Genomic DNA, 18,887 nt, shown 5'->3' with positions numbered 1-18,887 from the left:
GCAAATGTAGAGATAAAATTACAGTGAGGAAAGATCAGGATACTTGCAATAGGAAAGATTAGAACAATTACAGGAGAAACGATCAGGAAACTTGCCTTTCAAAGATTTTGATACGAAGAACCAAAGAGTGTGCCAGCCCAAATCCTTCTACTTTTCCTCCGTGTCCTCTCTCTCTGTTTCATTTTCTACATGTCTTTTCTTTTTCCTCCACAACTGCAGCTCATGCAGAACATAGAGGCATAGTCACCTGCTCTCACTTACTCTCATTCCTTCGTTTCTTTTTCAAACACAGTTGTCGCAGCCATCGCCGCTGCCACTACCACAGTCGTAGCCACGACCGCAGCTGCTGTCACAACCGTAGCCCCTTCCACTATACTACTTCCTTGCTCCCTTCTCTTGCAGACATAACTACTGCAAACGCAGTCGCTGCCACTACGGCCGCAATCCCGTCCGCAACCCCTTTTTCCCCTTTCCTTTCTTTTCTTTCCCAGCTGCAACTGCCGCAGTCGCAGTCGCAGCCATGGCCGCAGCCACCACAACCGTAGCCTCTTCTTCCTCCCCTGCTCTATTTCCTCTCCTTCTCTTCCAACTACAGCTACCGCTGCCACTGCCACAGTTGCCTCCCCTTCTCCTCTTCCTCTCTTCGTCCCTTTTCCTTTCTCTTCTTCTTCCTTTCCTTCTCTTCTTTCCCAACTGCACTACTGCAGTCATAGCCTCAGCCACGGCCACAGCCTCTTCTTCCTCCCCTGCTCATCTTCCTCTCCTTCTTCTCTTCCAACTGCAGCTGCTATCGCCGTAGCCGCAGCCCCTTCTTTCTCTTCTCTTCTTCCTCTCCTTCCCTTCTTCCTTTCTCTTCCTCTTTCCCTGCCATAGCTGCAACTGCCACTGCTAGTCATAGGTGCCCAGCAAGCCAATCACGTGAGTGATGGCACGTGTGACTTGATACAGAATCTTTTTGCTTATTATATTTTGGCATATATCAATTTATAACTATTGCATAAATGCATATATATATTGTGATGTCCTTGGATTTGTGCAATGGGAATCGGATCGTGATGAGATCACGATAATGAGATCGATTCACCTTTAAACACATATCCTAAATAATCCCGGTCATAGGTGTCACGCCCCCCCCCGAATTATCACATTCAGGAGGTGTGACCCTGTCTAAAATCAATTATATTATAATTCATCATCAATTCAATCCAGGATCCAATCTAACAATTTGAGGATACTAAGAATCATTCAAAATCAATAGTCACAATTCATAAACCTGAACGTTACATAAATCATTATCCACTTCACTCAAAGATTCGAGAAATCTAAAGGCAACTCAACTAAACATCAACCACAACACAAATCCATAATCATAGAAGTATATACAATCACGAAAAGATAATTATTTACCATGAGTTCTTATCCTTACACATCTTAAACTCATCATTCCATACACATGAGCGGTCCTTTAACATTTTACAACACATAAGTATCAATAGATCCTTAACATTACATCAGAAGTAAAGTTTACTATACAACAAAAACCATCATCCAACAAAGATTAGCTCAAAAATCTTCTAGCCTTTCACTGCTTTAACCCAATTCTAGCTTTCAGTGCGTGGCAAGCTACCCTGAAAATTTTATATAGCAACGGGGTGAGCATAAAGACCTCAGCAAGTGTCTAACATATCCATGGCGATAGGAGAAGTTCAAGCAGGTTTAGTATCAAGATACAAAGTAGAAATACAAATGTTCATTTGAAGTCATCTCATTTGATATAAAATCACAAAGGTTTACCTCGTTCAAAAACATGCATTAGACATAACAATAGGAGAAAGGAAATTGGAGCATTTCATTGGCAAAAGAAACATTTAGGCAGGTATCAAATAGCACATGAGGCATTTAGGTACATATCAAAGGCATAAGAGTGTTTGAGAGCATAACAATGACATACGAAACACTTCAAGGTATAACAAGTGAACCGAGTAATAAACACAAGCTTGTATGTCATTTTTGATGTAGCATGCATTCCATTTTTATCCAAAGCATAATATGAACTCATAAACAAAGCTTTGGATATCATATCAATAAACATAGATGGCGCTGTGGGACCAATACATAATGTGATTCATCCATTTCTGGATGACCACCAAGCATAAGTCTCCCACGTCTGGGAGCTCCATCCACCCACGTCTGAGTGAAGTCAATGGGGCCGGCAGAGCAATCGCGGGCTCTAAGCATAACTCCCTTTACCATTTCTGGCAAAGGTTCACAATATCCCACAAGACACCAGAGTACAAAAAGGGTAGTATGAACAATAACATTGGCACATATCAGAAGCACATGCGGAACAACAAAATATACATATGCCTTTCGAGTCAATACGATACAAACATAATCTTTCATAAATGTATTCAGATTTGAAAGAAAACAAAAGCAAGAGCATACAAGGATTTCAAGAAATCACATATAGCTCAATTGAAATAAGAAGGTTAGGTGAATTCAATGTCCAATGAAATTAAACTGGAAGAGGCACATATCGAAAGCAAATGCGGAACAATGGGATGCATGTGCCGAATCATTACGATGCAAACATGATCTTTAGATGATAGCTGCAGATGTACAAATAAATAAAGGACAAAAGTATACAGGAATTAAAGGTAATAATGTAAAGCTTAACTGAAGTAAGAGTTTTTGCCGAAATCGATTTCCAAAGAGAAGAAACAAAGAAAGCTGAAATCGACCAAAGCTCGATTCTGGCAGAATTTGATAGGAACATTATATGAACGATTTGGATGACCAATTATGCTCCAATTTATACAAAATAGGTGTCATTAGAAAGCCGTATCAATCTATTTTCTGATGAACTCAGATTTATAATTTTTTGAGTTCTTAACAGGATGTTACAACAAATAGAGTAAAGGAAGGTCAGAAATGATCATCCCTGTTTTGCAGACTTGATAGGATCGATTTAAACAGAAGTTTCAGAAGGCAAACATACTTCAAAATTTCCAACTAGGTGTCAAAAGAAAGATATACGAATCTAGTTTTCGAAGAACTAAGTTTTGCTTAGTTCAGAATTTTCTCTAGAGAGTTATGAGCAATTTAGTAACAGAAGGTCAGAAATTTCAGTCCCTATTTTGCAGAATCTATAGGGTTAATTGAAATAGAAGTCTTAGTAGGCATTTAAACTCCGAATCATTCAATCTTAGTGTCAAAATAAAGATATTTGAGTCTACTTTCAAATGGAATAGGTTTGTCTAAATCAGAGTTTATTACAAAATGTTATGACCGAAACATTGAATAGAGGTCAGATTACCGAAAAATTTCAGATTCATGGATTTGTATCAAAAGGAAAGAACGGTTTGGTACTAAGCTGAAATCTTTTGCATTATGAAGAATTAAAAGGAAAATAAAGATTAGGAATTCTGTAGGAAGAGATTAGAACACTTGCCTTAAACAAATTTGATTCCCAAATGGGGGGAGTTGATGCAAAACCTCAATCAAATCTTCTTCTTCAATTCCTCTTCTTCTTCTTCCCTTCTCTTCTCTTCTTAAACTCACGTTGGATGCAGCATCTGAAGGTTACATTTAGTTTCTCCTTTAATCTCTTACTTAATTACTTTTGGTTAACACAAGAGTTGCAAAGTTTCAAGGTGGCAAGCATGCATGAAAAGTGCTAGGTGTCATCCTTAGGGCAAACTTAGGTGGCATCATTAAGCTAGCTAGTGACACATGTCCACTAAATTTTATTTTATTTTATTTTTATTTACTCAATTCTGAATATTCTATAAATCATATCAAAATTTTAATATTTACTCTTAGGTCCTTGGCCATAAATTTTAATATAATATTATTTAATATAAAATAATTATTAAATAATCCTTATTTTTACAAACAAATATTTTACTAAATTTTTTTAAAAAAATGGGGGATGTTACAATAGGTTACTCGAGAAGGACATCGTGATAACCGGATAGACTGGTGTGCTGTATACCCGTCCATATGATGGATGCAGCTGGTCTCATAGCTGCTCGTGTAGGGACACTAGGGATACAGTACAGGTGCTCATTGGAGAATGAGTTCACTGATTGATCCGCTTACAGAATGCTGGATGGTTGATGATGCCTTATTGTCAGACAGCGATTCCGTAGTCCTAGTGGTGTATCTGTGTTAGAACTCTAGCTTGGAGAGTCCTAATTGAGAGGGACATTCATGTAAAACTGTTAGGACTCTAGCTAGGAGAGTCCTAATTGAGAGGGACATTCTGTTAGGACTCTAGCTAGGAGAGTCCTAATTGAGAGGGGCATTCATGTAGGAGGTGTTTTCTTAGAGAAGAATTAGGAGTTGTAAGGGAATAGGAGTCTTGACTAGGAATCCTATTAGGAGTTGGTTAGAAGTAAGAGTCTTAAGTAGGAGTCCTATTCGGAGTTAGGGTTTAAAAGCCCTATAAATAGCCATGTATTACTTCTCTTTTCATAAGCAATAGATGAATCTTTTATGCAGCCTTTGAGCAGCAACTTGGAGGGAGGAACCCCTATAGAGTTCCAAGGAGGCCGATCCCCTAAAGAGATCAACCCCAAGTTTAGAATCTGCAAGGGTTCTAACACCTGGTATCAGAGCAGCGTTCTTGGCGTCTCGCTGCCCTTCCACAGCCATCCATCAACCCTCTACAACCATCCAAAGCAATTCCCACAATTGCTTAAAAGATCGTCACCGAATTCCGCCATCATCTCCACCACCGCATATCATCCTTTGATCTCCCCGTGAATTGCAATAGGTTCTGGTTTCCTACCTTACTACTGCTGCAATTTAGTTATCCTTATTCGAAAATCCAAAAAAAAAAAAAAATTTGTTCCTATATTGCTGCATAAACTTTTCGTCACAAAGTTTTCATCTCTACGACGAAAGATACATTGTAGAATTCAAGCCGCATAGCACCATCTGTTTGATCTTGTTACTGTACTTTTTCTATCCAAATTTTTACGAAATTTTTATGACATCTTTGACACTTCCTAAAGTAGATTTCCCTTTGGTTTCATCAAAAAATTTTCAATATAAACTACTGATCTTTTATGTCCAATCTGCTGCACTTGAATTGCATAATTCAAGCCGCATAGCACCATCTGTTTGATCTTGCTACTGTACTTTTTCTATCCAAATTTCTACAAAATTTTTATGACATCTTTGACACTTCCTAACAGTAGATTTTCCTTGGTTTCATTGAAAAATTCTTAATATAAACTACTGATCTTTTATGTCCAATCTGCTGCACTTGAAAATCTATGCTGTAGAAAATTTCAGCTGCATATCGTTGCCTTAACCCATCTATTTGCAATCTTTTTTGAATGAAATTTCTTATACACTTCATAGATCATCTTGGCTTCCATCTAATATTGATCTATTAAGAAATTCATCTCTAAAAACGATTTTATGTTGCTGCAAATTTTCATCGTAACCCGCTGAAATTTTTCGACGACAATTCTGCAATTGCAACTTGCACCAATTTTCTTGCTGTTATACTGCTGAAATTTTCTTGATTAAATTAGATATCCTTGCTGTCATATAAATTGTAATTTTGTTATCAATTCCCTCCTCAATTCTCTAAAGTTTTTGGTGAAAATTACGTCGAGAAACCGTTGTTTCTTCGACGACAATTCTACTCTTACAAGACAGCACATACTTGTTGCAACTTCTATGGATTTCTATCAAACCTTTGCTACCATCTACCACAGATCCAAAACTTTCATCCACAACCCTAAAACTCTGCCAAACCACACCCTCAAACTGTACCCAAAACAGCCACAAAACAAGCCTAAACCGTAGCCTACATCCACCAATCCACCAACCCTTTCAACCATCACTTCTCTCAACCTATACATGCCTTTAACCCAACAACAAAAGAGAGACTTGGGGGCATATACTATGGCATCTAAGGAGGTAATCAATGCTAAATTCGAAGCCTTGGAGGTGCGAATGGAGGATAAGATTCGGATGCTCTTTACCGAACTCAGATTGGGTCGACCACTAAGCCCGAAGAAATCAAATCAAGGAGAGAGCTTTGCCCAATCACACCAAGCCCGAATAGATAACTTCCAAGGGAGGGGAGGCTATATAACTGACCCCAACTATCCATGCATGAGAGTGAACTTCCCTAGATGGGAAGAAGGAGATCCGATTGGTTGGATCTCGCGCGCGGAGCGATATTTTCAGTACCACAAAACTGCGGATGTATCTATGGTGAAAATTGCAGCTATACATCTTGAAGAGGATGCTATACAGTGGTTTGACTGGTTTGAACATACTTATGGAGTCCTTTCATGGCGACAATTCAAAGAAGGACTACTGATTCGCTTCAGACCAACCGATTTCGAGAATATTGACGAACAAGTAGCAAAGATCCGACAAACCTCTACCATTCAGGAGTACCAAACTAGGTTTGAAAGGTTATCTAATCAAACTCGTGATTGGTCTCAAAAATAGCTATTGAGGACCTTCATTGAGGGCTTGAAGCCGGAGATCCGAGGAGAAGTTAAAGCGCGACAACCGTATACACTTATGGCAGCCATCTCTTTCGCACGACATCAAGAGGAGCAATTGAACCATGAAGCTCGGAGGACTAGGGTCGCTCCTCAACCAGTAATATTGAAGCCCTTAGCCCCCCCTACTGTCGACCAAGTCCCTACACTAAAGAGGTTAACAAGAGAAGAGCTTCGGGAGCGATATGCGAAGAGGTTATGTTGGCATTGTGACGAGCCGTGGAGCCGTGAGCATCGCTGTAGTAAAGGGGGACTTCTTATGATTGAACCAATAGAAGAAGAGGTCATTGAACATCCAAAAGAGAGCCTTGAACATGAAGAAGAAGATGCAGAAAAAGAGCTACAACCGACCGAAGTTATGGTACATACACTAGCTAGCTACTCAAACCCGCAAACGATGAAAATTGGAGGCCTTCTCAAACAACAACCAATCACTGTTCTCATCGACACGGGCAGTACTACTAACTTCCTAAATAGTAAGCTTGCTGTTCGGATATCATTACCTATCGAGAATCGCTGCAGGTTTGATGTTAAGGTCACCGACGGACGGATTTTGAATTATAATCGTAGGCGCTTGCAGGAGAAACTATTGCTGCAGGACCAAGAGTTAATTGCAGATTTCTTCCTTCTCCCTCTTAACAATCATGTGGCCATGCTCAGAATTAAATGGTTGATGACATTAGGTGATATTTCTTGGAATTTTATGAAACTAATTATGAAATTTTATAGTAAGGAGAAACAGGTGACATTGCACAGGAAACGTGGGGGCGACATAACAACGATTTGCACACAACAAATGGAGAATGTTTTGCATAAAGCATACAGCAGCTTTTTGGTACAACTTGAGCAGCAAACTAAGGGAGAGCCAACAGAATTTGAAGATCCAAATCTACTTCCTTTGCTTGCAGAATTTTCAAATATATTTGACGAACCGCGCAACCTACCTCTTACCTGTCGGCATGATCATTTTATAATGATTCTTCCAGGCAAATCTTCAGCAAATGCTCAGCCATATCAGTATCCACATCTCCAGAAGGATGAAATAGAAAGGATTATAAAAGAGATGCTCGAAACAGGAGTTATTCGGCCAAGTTGCAACCTCTACTCTTCGCCGGTGCTACTTGTACGCAAGAAGGACGGAACAAGGCGAATATGTGTTGATTACCGAGCTCTCAATTGCATAATCATCAAGGACAAATACTTTATTCAAATAGTAGATGAATTGCTAGATGAAAGGGAGCACAAATCTTTACAAAGCTGGACCTTTGATCCGGGTATCATCAAATACGAGCATGCGAAGAAGACATACGGAAAACCACCTTTTGAACACACAACAACCACGAATTTTTGCTTTCTTCAACAAAAGGTGGAATATCTTAGGCATATCATATCAGAGGAAGGTGTGGCAGTGGACCCCTTCAAAATTGGAGCAATGCAAAACTGGCTGACCTCGAGAAACATAAAATTGCTACATGGCTTTCTGGGTTTAACAGGCTACTACCGCAAGTTCGTGAAAAACTATGGAAAGATCAGTACACCACTTACTTCCTTACTAGAAAAAGATGTCTTCCAATGGTTGGACAGAGCCTCCGTTGCCTTCGACAAACTTAAGGCAGCCATGACGACGACGCCGGTGCTAACACTACCAGATTTCAACCGACCCTTCATTATTGAGGCCGACAAATCTGGAGTCAGAATTGGAGCCATTCTCATGCATGATGGTCGACCACTCGCATACACTAGCAAGGCATTATCTCCCTCCGATCAAAATATGTCAACATATGATAAGGAGATGCTCGCCATTATGCGCGCAGCAACGAGGTGGAGATTGTACATGATCAGGCGATACTTTCAAATCAAGACCGACCATAAAAGCCTCAAATATCTCTTGGAGCAGAAGATATCTTCCCCCGAGCTGCAAAAATGGGTAACAAAACTTCTTGGATTTGATTTTGAAATAACTTACAAAAAGGGGAAAGAGAATGTTCTTGCAGATGCGCTTTCGCAGCTACCCGAGCAAGTTGAAGTTTCGACCGTTTCACTTCCGACCAGCGACTTCCTTGAGGATATTGAGATGGAATGGCAGGAAGATTCAGATACTAGTAAGATTATAAAAAAATTGGAGGAAGCACCAAGCCCCATGGCTCATTACAATTGGGACTCAAAATAATTACACTATAAGGGACGCATTGTGCCTGTGACAAATTCTACTTGCATCTTCAATAGCAGATTTTGGACAAAGTTATTCTATATGCAGGGTACTAAATTGAAAAGCAGTACGACATATCACCCACAAACCAACAGCCAACCGGAAGTTTTAAACAAGTGCTTGGAGATAGCCCAAAGCCACCCACCAAATATGACTACCCAAAGAGAACTCCAAACCCAGCCAAGTGCCATTATTGATCGACGAATCGTGACTCGACGACGACGACCCACTAATGAAGTGCTAATACAGTGGGCGAACCTACCAAAAGAAGATGCCACTTGGGAGAACTATGTAACACCCCTCATTTCCGAATGTTCGTATAAATTTCTGGTGATAACGTAAGCATCTATTTTAATTGACAAAAGAAATAGAGTATGAATCAGAGGTAACTTATTTGTAAGATTTGGGAGATCTGTTCAAAAAAAAAAGAGAAAAGAAAGAATCTGAGGACCTATATGTAAACCCTAAGGACCTAATCGTGAATATGATAAAAACAAGGACTAAACTGCAAAATGCACCAAATGACAAACTCCACCGCTTAAGCCTCTCTGCCTTCGTTCTTAAGGAAGCAGAGGAGGCAGCTCGTGGGTGATCAGGGAAAGAAAGAAAGAAAGAAAGAAAGAAGAAGAAGAAGAAGAAGAGAAAGAAAATTGGGGCTTTTAGGGTTCTTGCTTTAATCTTGTCATTTCGGGTCAAAATTTCCAAAGGCAAGTGTTCTAACCCCATCCTACAGCAGTATTAGACTCTGTTTTTATGTTGATTCAAAATAAATAGGAAGATTTCTATTTAGAAACTGATATGTCTCTCCTTGGACATAAAACCATGGATTCTGAAAGTTTTTCGGTAAACTGACCCCTAAGCATTGTTTCAGCTATAAGTTTTAGTACAGAATGAGGATTCAGGCAGAAACTATTTTTGTTTGAAATTAGACTCCTATGTATTTCTTTTGACGCCGATTTTGTAGATTTTGGACACCGAATACTTACCCAAAAAATTGTTTCAAAAGAGCCTATAGACGCTGTAAAACAGAGTTCAAGATTTCTGACCTTTCGATACTAAAACGCCTATAACTCCCTGTTGAAAATTCTGGTTTGTACCAAAATGATTTTATTTGAAACTAGACTTGAAATTCTCTCTTTTGACATATAGTTTGAAAATTTTGGAGTTCAATTGCCCACCCTATCGTCTGTTGAATCCGACCTTATAAATTCTGCAAAACAGTGATTGTGATTTTGACCTTGTGTTACCAAATCAGAGGTAACTCTGTGTTGGGAGCCCTGTTTCATATGAAATCTGTTCCATCCGAATATAGATTGATATATGGTTCGACCATAGCCTTCTTATGGGTATTGGAGCATAATTGTTATTCTGAAATATTTGTTTGATGTGCCATTGGAATTTTGTCCGAAATCGAGCTTTGGTCGATTTCGCGTATTCTGTTCCATTTCCTTTGGATACTTGAATTCGCCTAATCTTCTTATTGGAATTGAGCTGATTATGATTGTTTGGAATCCCTGTATACTCTTGCTTTCATTTCTTTCCTAAAATGAATACTTTTGTGAGAGATTTGTTCCTTGCATCACATTGCTTTTGAAAAGGCACATGTACGTTTGGTTGTTCCGCGTGTGCTTCCGTTATATGCTACTTATTGTTGAAACTGCCTTCTTGTACTCTGGTGTGTCGGATTGTCTGGACCTTTGCCAGAAATGGTAAAGGGTATGCGCTGATTTGCCCGCTTTGTGGGGTCCCGCTTTATGGGATATTCTGGTATGCGCTTATTTGCCCGCTTTGTGGGATATTCTGGTATGCGCTTATTTGCCCGCTTTGTGGGGTCCCGCTTTGTGGGATATTGCTTAGAGCCTGCGATGCTCTGCCGGCCCCCTTTGACTTCACCTAGACGTGGGTGGATGGAGCTCCCAAACGTGGGAGACTTTTGTCAGGTGGTCATTTAGAAATGGATGAATCACATTCTGACTGAGATCCCACTACACCCTCTATATGTTTGATATGACATCCAGAGTTTTGGTGAGTTATTTCTGTTCGTGCTCTGGATAGTTATGATATGATTGCAACGTCAAGGACGACGTTTGAGCTTCTGTACGACATATGAGTTTGATATGCTCTGAAATGCTTCATTCACTGCTGATTTTGCTTCGTAATGTTCCCTATGTCGTTGATGTGATTTGGAACATTTTATATGCCATTGATAAGCTCCGATATGTTTCCTTTGTTTCTGATATGCTCCAATTACTCTATGCCCCATCTGTCAGGAACCAAATATGTATGATTAAATAGGACAATTATGATTCTGCTCCTAATGATATTATGTATACGAAATCGTATATTCTGCTTTGTGTTTGAAACTGCATCTCTTTGGAAATTGTACTATTTTGATATGGATATGTTAGTCACTTGCTGAGCTCTTTATGCTCACCCCATTTGTTGATAAATTTTTCAGGATAGCGTATCGCTTGCTTAAATGTTAAGAATGGGCTGAGGTAGTGGAAAGTTTAGAAGACGTTGGGCAGAACTTTTGTTAGCATATATGTAGTTGTGTATAAGCTACGTTGCATCTAATGAAATGTGACTATGAATCTAAACCTGTGGATTTTGTATAAGTTAAAGGATCCCTCATTTATAGGGCTTTGGAATGTTAAATTAAATTCGTGTAATGATATGAACTTATGGTAAATCGATGATTGTGGTGACTGCATAGATTTCCCCACTTGTGGATTTATATTGTGGTTTTTATTTTGATGAGTTGAGTTCAGATTGTATAAATTATCGAGTGATGTGTGCTATGTTTATGAATTGCACAGGGTTATGAATTGATAGATTATAGAAGTGAAATTTTTGATCTGAATGTTTTCTTAGTGACCTCAAATGTGTGTTTGGATCCTGGGTTAGTTGTGGCGAAAAAATTTAAATATCATGGATATTTTTAGGGGCATGACAGAGGTGGTATCAGAGCATGATTTGAGAATCACTAAGAATATTATGTTTTTTTTTTAGGTTTATTGACTACCATTTAGAGATTGATCAAAGAAAATGTTCTTTTGATGTATTTTAGGAATCTAGGATGACGATGACATTTAGTCCTCCTACTTCATCTGATTTTGATTAATTAAGTGGGATGAAAGGGTAATCGGGGATATTGAATCAGAGTGGCGCAGCGGAAGCATGGTGGACCTAATTTCATTGGTGGTAGAAAAATGGATGATGCAAACAAAGAAGATATTTGATGTACAAAATTGTTCTGATGATCGAAAGATTTCTTTTGCTGCCTTATATTGGAAGTAGAGGCTGATCATTAATGAGAACAATGAAAAGAATTTTTGGAGATCAGTGAGAAGAATGATAAGGACAAGTTTACCAATAAGAATGTGATTGGAAATGAATCAGAAAGTGATAACAAGAGGGTCAAGACATTTGGATTTGAAATGGGAAGTCACCGCAAAAGACTCAATCATGTGTGAATTATAAGTTAAATTATGAAACAAATTTGTGTTTCAGGTGACTGGAGTCTATTTTGCTTGCGGAAAGTTGGATCATGAAATAAAAGACTGCCATTTGAACAATAAGAAAGAGTCACTGCCTCATAAATCATCAGCCCATGTCAGAGTGTATGCTATCACTGAATATGATTCTAAAACTTCTGAATTAGTGATCAAAGGTATTATACATGTTTATGAAAGAATGCAAATATTTGTTTGACCATGGGTCCTATCTACGATTTGATTCGTAACATGTTGCCTATCACTTGGGTATTCAACCTAGACCACTGTATTATGTGATATATGTAAGTACAATCAATGGAGATTCTTTGATAACGAACTTGAATCTGGTCCTCTTGTCTGATTTTTGTTGGAGAACTTGAACTTTTGCTGATTTAGTTCTCCTAGAGATTTGGAGTTATGATATTATACTTGGTATGGATTGGCTATCTTCTTATCATACCAGTATGGATTAGTATATAACAAATGATCACTTTTTGCATATTTGATCAGCCGATCTTTTATTTTGAGAGTATTGGACATTATTTATCTCCTTGCCTAATGTATCCCAGGATGACTTGTTTGGATTACCTCCAAATATGATTTTGCTTTTGATTTGGTCCTTGGGACAATCCCAATATCTAAGCCTCTCTACAGAAAGATATCATTTGAGTAAGTGGAATTGGAAAAGCAACTACAAGAATTATTAAATGAGGATTTTATTTGGCTTAATATTTCATCATGGGGTGCTCCGGTGTTAGTTAAAAAGATGGAGGGAATATTGAGATTTTGTATTGATTATGGACAGTTGAATCAGGTGACCATCAAAAACAAATATCCCATACCTAGAATTGATGATTTGTTTGATCAACTGCAGGGTGCACAAGTATTCTCTAAGATTGACCTGAGGTCAGGTTACTATCAGCTAAAGATCAAGGAGGAGGATATTTCAAAAACAGCTTTCAGAACTCGATATGGTCATTATGAATTCTTGGTGATGCCGTTTGGTTTGACAAATGCCCCTGCAGCTTTTATGGAACTAATGAATAGGATATTTCAACCGCTCTTGGATATCTGTGTAATTGTATTTATTGATGACATATTGGTGTATTCAAAGAGTAACCAGGAGCATGAGGAACACTTGAGTGATGTGTTGTCCATACTAAGAGAAAAGAAGTTGTATGCGAAGTTCAGCAAATGTGAATTTTGGTTGAATGAAGTTGTTTTCTTAGGCCATGTGATTTCAGGGAAGGGTATATCTGTTGATCCAAGGAAAATAGAAGCTGTAGTTGAATGGGAAGTACCAACAAATGTAATAGAGGTTAGAAGTTTCTTGGGCATGGCAGGTTATTACAGGAGATTTGTGGAGGGATTTTCTCGAATTGCTCAACCTCTCACCAAACTCACTAAGAAGAATATGAAATTTGTATGGGGCGATGATTGTGAGCAAAGCTTTCAAGAGTTAAAAAGAAGATTGACTAGTGCCCCTATTCTCACTATTCCAAGTGGTAGTGAGGGATTTGTAGTTTATACTGATGCTTCAAGAAAGGGCTTGGGATGTGTTTTGATGCAGGAAGGGAGAGTAATTGCTTATGCTTCTAGGCAACTTAAGGGTTATGAATTGAATTATCCAACTCATGATTTGGAATTAGCAGCAATCATTTTTGCTCTAAAGATTTGGAGACATTATTTGTATGGTCGACAGTTTGAAATCTTTACTGATCACAAGAGTCTAAAATATATTTTCACTCAGAAAGAGCTAAACATGAGGCAGCGAAGATGGATAGAACTTCTGAAGGATTACGATTGTGCCATCCGTTATCACCCGGGCAAGGCCAATGTGATAGCTGATGCACTTAGTAGGAAATCTACAAGTTTTATGGCTAGTCTGGTCGTGAAGCAATGGAAGTTATTAGAAGAAAATTCTGATTTGAAAGCTTTGAGGAAAGAGCAAGACTCGATGATATTGATGGCCTCCATTCAAGTGCAATCTGATCTTATTCAACAAATTAAGAAAGGACAATTACGAGATCCATATTTAATCTACTTGAGGAATGAAGTAGAAAAAGAATTGAAGCCACAATTTCAAGTTTCAAAGGATGGCCTATTGAGATTTGGGGAGAGAGTATGTGTACCAAATGAACCGGATATCAAGAATCAAATCCTAAAGGAGAGTCATACTTCGAAGTACACCATACATCTTGGGAGCACTAAGATGTATAGAGATCTTCAAAGTCATTATTGGTGGGAAGGTATGAAGAAGGAAATTGCAATGTATGTTTCAAAATGTTTGACTTGTCAGCAAATCAAAGTAGAACACCAAAGACCTGGAGGGTTGCTGCAACCTTTAGTTATACCTGAATGGAAATGGGAATGTATTACTATGGATTTTGTTTCGGGACTACCCAGAACCTCGAGGAAGCATGATGCTATTTGGGTTATCATTGATAGGTTAACAAAATCTGCACATTTCCTTCCGATTAATATGACTTATTCGCTTGATAGACTTGCAGATTTATATGTTAATGAAATAGTAAGACTTCATGGTATTCCAAAGGAGATCATCTCTGATAGAGACTCCAGATTTCTCTCTAGATTCTGGAGAAGATTACAGGAATCTATGGGCACTAAAGTTAAGTTTAGCACTGCATATCATCCTCAGACCGATGATCAGTCAGAAAGAACAATTCAAACACTTGAGGATTTGCTTAGAGCCTATGTTATGGATTGGAAAGGTGAATGGGATAAGAATATTTCACTTGTTGAGTTCACGTATAACAATAGTTATCATTCAAGTATTCAGATGGCTCCTTATGAAGCTTTATATGGGCGAAAGTGCATAACACCTATATGTTGGGAGGAGGTTGGGGACAGAAAGTTGTTAGCACCGGACCAGGTACAAGAAACTACCGAGAAAATTCAAGTTATAAGGAAAAGGTTAAAAGCTGCTCAAAGTCGTCAAAAGAGTTATGCCGATAATAGGAGACGAGATATTGAGTTTGAAATCAGAGATTTTGTATTCTTAAAAGTCTCCCCTTCCAAAGGCATTATAAGGTTTGGGAAGAAAGGAAAGTTAAGCCCAAGATTTATTGGACCTTTTGAGGTTCTTGAGAGGGTTGGTTCTGTCGCTTACAGGATTGCCTTACCACCAGCATTGAGCCATGTCCATGATATATTTAATGTCTTGATGATTAGAAAGTATATGTATGACCCTTCTCACATCATTAAGTATGAGCTGGTGGAGTTCGATAAAGATTTATCCTATGTGGAAGAGCCTATTCAGATTATTGATAAGAAAGAAAAAGTCCTAAGGAATCGGGTCATCCCACTGGTTCAAGTAAATTGGAGACATCAGTCTGGAGAAGAGATAACTTGGGAGCTAGAAGAGGAAATGAAAAAGGTGTATCCTCGTCTTTTCATCGAATAGAGGTACGATAAATTTAGAGGACTAAAATTTTCTTTTAAGGGGGGGAGAGTGTAACACCCCTCATTTCCGAATGTTCGTATAAATTTCTGGTGATAACGTAAGCATCTATTTTAATTGACAAAAGAAATAGAGTATGAATCAGAGGTAACTTATTTGTAAGATTTGGGAGATCTGTTAAAAAAAAAAAGAGAAAAGAAAGAATCTGAGGACCTATATGTAAACCCTAAGGACCTAATCGTGAATATGATAAAAACAAGGACTAAACTGCAAAATGCACCAAATGACAAACTCCACCGCTTAAGCCTCTCTGCCTTCGTTCTTAAGGAAGCAGAGGAGGCAGCTCGTGGGTGATCAGGGAAAGAAAGAAAGAAAGAAAGAAAGAAGAAGAAGAAGAAGAAGAGAAAGAAAATTGGGGCTTTTAGGGTTCTTGCTTTAATCTTGTCATTTCGGGTCAAAATTTCCAAAGGCAAGTGTTCTAACCCCATCCTACAGCAGTATTAGACTCTGTTTTTATGTTGATTCAAAATAAATAGGAAGATTTCTATTTAGAAACTGATATGTCTCTCCTTGGACATAAAACCATGGATTCTGAAAGTTTTTCGGTAAACTGACCCCTAAGCATTGTTTCAGCTATAAGTTTTAGTACAGAATGAGGATTCAGGCAGAAACTATTTTTGTTTGAAATTAGACTCCTATGTATTTCTTTTGACGCTGATTTTGTAGATTTTGGACACCGAATACTTACCCAAAAAATTGTTTCAAAAGAGCCTATAGACGCTGTAAAACAGAGTTCAAGATTTCTGACCTTTCGATACTAAAACGCCTATAACTCCCTGTTGAAAATTCTGGTTTGTACCAAAATGATTTTATTTGAAACTAGACTTGAAATTCTCTCTTTTGACATATAGTTTGAAAATTTTGGAGTTCAATTGCCCACCCTATCGTCTGTTGAATCCGACCTTATAAATTCTGCAAAACAGTGATTGTGATTTTGACCTTGTGTTACCAAATCAGAGGTAACTCTGTGTTGGGAGCCCTGTTTCATATGAAATCTGTTCCATCCGAATATAGATTGATATATGGTTCGACCATAGCCTTCTTATGGGTATTGGAGCATAATTGTTATTCTGAAATATTTGTTTGATGTGCCATTGGAATTCTGTCCGAAATCGAGCTTTGGTCGATTTCACGTATTCTGTTCCATTTCCTTTGGATACTTGAATTCGCCTAATCTTCTTATTGGAATTGAGCTGATTATGATTGTTTGGAATCCCTGTATACTCTTGCTTTCATTTCTTTCCTAAAATGAATACTTTTGTGAGAGATTTGTTCCTTGCATCACATTGCTTTTGAAAAGGCACATGTACGTTTGGTTGTTCCGCGTGTGCTTCCGTTATATGCTACTTATTGTTGAAACTGCCTTCTTGTACTCTGGTGTGTGGGATTGTCTGGACCTTTGCCAGAAATGGTAAAGGGTATGCGCTGATTTGCCCGCTTTGTGGGGTCCCGCTTTGTGGGATATTCTGGTATGCGCTTATTTGCCCGCTTTGTGGGGTCCCGCTTTGTGGGATATTCTGGTATGCGCTTATTTGCCCGCTTTGTGGGGTCCCGCTTTGTGGGATATTGCTTAGAGCCTGCGATGCTCTGCCGGCCCCCTTTGACTTCACCTAGACGTGGGTGGATGGAACTCCCAGACGTGGGAGACTTTTGTCAGGTGGTCATTCAGAAATGGATGAATCACATTCTGACTGAGATCCCACTACACCCTCTATATGTTTGATATGACATCCAGAGTTTTGGTGAGTTATTTCTGTTCGTGCTCTGGATAGTTATGATATGATTGCAATGTCAAGGACGACGTTTGAGCTTCTGTACGACATATGAGTTTGATATGCTCTGAAATGCTTCATTCACTGCTGATTTTGCTTCGTAATGTTCCCTATGTCGTTGCTGTGATTTGGAACATTTTATATGCCATTGATAAGCTCCGATATGTTTCCTTTGTTTCTGATATGCTCCAATTACTCTATGCCCCATCTGTCAGGAACCAAATATGTATGATTAAAAAGGACAATTATGATTCTGCTCCTAATGATATTATGTATACGAAATCGTATATTCTGCTTTATGTTTGAAACTGCATCTCTTTGGAAATTGTACTATTTTGATATGGATATGTTAGTCACTTGCTGAGCTCTTTATGCTCACCCCATTTGTTGATAAATTTTTCAGGATAGCGTATCGCTTGCTTAAATGTTAAGAATGGGCTGAGGCAGTGGAAAGTTTAGAAGACGTTGGGCAGAACTTTTGTTAGCATATATGTAGTTGTGTATAAGCTACGTTGCATCTAATGAAATGTGACTATGAATCTAAACCTGTGGATTTTGTGTAAGTTAAAGGATCCCTCATGTATAGGGCTTTGGAATGTTAAATTAAATTCGTGTAATGATATGAACTTATGGTAAATCGATGATTGTGGTGACTGCATAGATTTCCCCACTTGTGGATTTATATTGTGGTTTTTATTTTGATGAGTTGAGTTCAGATTGTATAAATTATCGAGTGATGTGTGCTATGTTTATGAATTGCACAGGGTTATGAATTGATAGATTATAGAAGTGAAATTTTTGATCTGAATGTTTTCTTAGTGACCTCAAATGTGTGTTTGGATCCTGGGTTAGTTGTGGCGAAAAAATTTAAATTTCATGGATATTTTTAGGGGAGTGACAAACTATGACGACTTGAAGATCAAATTCTCATAATTCATGAAGCATCAGCCTCGAGGACAAGGCTGATTTGAAGAGGACGGGTCTGTTAGAACTCTAGCTTGGAGAGTCCTAATTGAGAGGGACATTCATGTAAAACTGTTTGGACTCTAGCTAGGAGAGTCCTAATTGAGAGGGACATTCTGTTAGGACTCTAGCTAGGAGAGTCCTAATTGAGAGGGGCATTCATGTAGGAGGTGTTTTCTTAGAGAAGAATTAGGAGTTGTAAGGGAATAGGAGTCTTGACTAGGAGTCCTATTAGGAGTTGGTTAGAAGTAAGAGTCTTAAGTAGGAGTCCTATTAGGAGTTAGGGTTTAAAAGCCCTATAAATAGCCATGCATTCCTTCTCTTTTCATAAGCAATAGATGAATCTTTTATGCAGCCTTTGAGCAGCAACTTGGAGGGAGGAACCCCTATAGAGTTCCAAGGAGGCCGATCCCCTAAAGAGATCAACCC

The sequence above is a fragment of the Musa acuminata genome, chromosome BXJ2-3 (assembly GCF_036884655.1).
Source record: "Musa acuminata AAA Group cultivar baxijiao chromosome BXJ2-3, Cavendish_Baxijiao_AAA, whole genome shotgun sequence".
Lineage (NCBI taxonomy): Eukaryota > Viridiplantae > Streptophyta > Magnoliopsida > Zingiberales > Musaceae > Musa > Musa acuminata.
This window is presented reverse-complemented; position numbering follows the sequence as displayed.